Source organism: Nicotiana attenuata, unplaced genomic scaffold (genome assembly GCF_001879085.1).
Source record: "Nicotiana attenuata strain UT unplaced genomic scaffold, NIATTr2, whole genome shotgun sequence".
NCBI lineage: Eukaryota > Viridiplantae > Streptophyta > Magnoliopsida > Solanales > Solanaceae > Nicotiana > Nicotiana attenuata.
The window spans coordinates 94433-95538 of record NW_017672891.1 but is presented as its reverse complement, the minus strand read 5'-3'; positions in this window follow the sequence as shown (position 1 = coordinate 95538).

The window sequence follows — 1106 nt, the reverse complement described above, 5'->3', positions numbered from 1 at the left end:
TTTCTGTCAAAAAAATCAATGTCAAAACGCTAACGACAACAACCAACAAAATACTACAAAACCAACAAAACCAGCAAGACCAGCTGAACCAACAGAATCAACAAGAGAATGTGATGTTCTAGACGTCAATACCACACAAGAGGGGGGTGATTTGTGTGGTACCTAATTTTTGCACTAGAAGAACCTGGTTCTTCTAGATGTACTTATTAAGACTGCTTGCGGAATTAAGAGTGCATAAAATAAAGAACACAGAGATTTTGACGTGGAAAACACCTGGCTCAAAAGGTGAAAAAACCACGACCTACTACTCAGTAGGATTTTCCCAAACTTCCACTAAAATCACTGAGCCAAAACAACATTTACAAAACTCTTGTAAACCTAAGGATTAACTCTAATCCCAGTGTGGCACACAGCCTCAACTGCTGCGACACTTTCAAGTTAACTCTAACTAGAATACTCAAAGTACCTAATACAATTGCTTCTATGAAAGCTGAAAGGTACAATTTTAAAACACCTACTACAATTGAACTAGAATAAAAGAAAGACACAATGGAATTGGTTCTTCTATCTTGTCCAAGTAGCTTCAGGTTTGCACACTTGAATCTCACGTAAATTGCTTGCAAAAAGCCTTGCTATTTTGCTCTTCAATTTAGTTTCACTTCTGCGTTTGTGTGCTCCACTGTAAAAGAGCACAATCATTGTTATTTATAGAGTTAGCAATCAGAGTTTGATTAAAACTCGAATTGCTGATCCTTTCATCAAATTCGAGTCCTAGAACAATTCAAACTCCAATCCCTATTCTTTATCCGGATGTAGTTCTCTTCATATAAGGAGACTTCAACTCCTTATCCTATGCAACCTTTTCGATCAACTTAGAAGATATTGTTGCTGACCCTTGAGACTTATCTTCACACGTATGTCACGTGTATAAGTATATCAACACTGTGTCTGTCTCACATGATGGACCTGGTTCATGACTAAGTTCATTTTGTCAATCTTCAAAACTTCATCTGAACTTGGGCCAACAGAATGCCACCCCAGTCCCTTCACCTCGAAATTCTCCTCAACACTCCCGAGACAACTCACCTGATAGATCAACACCACAT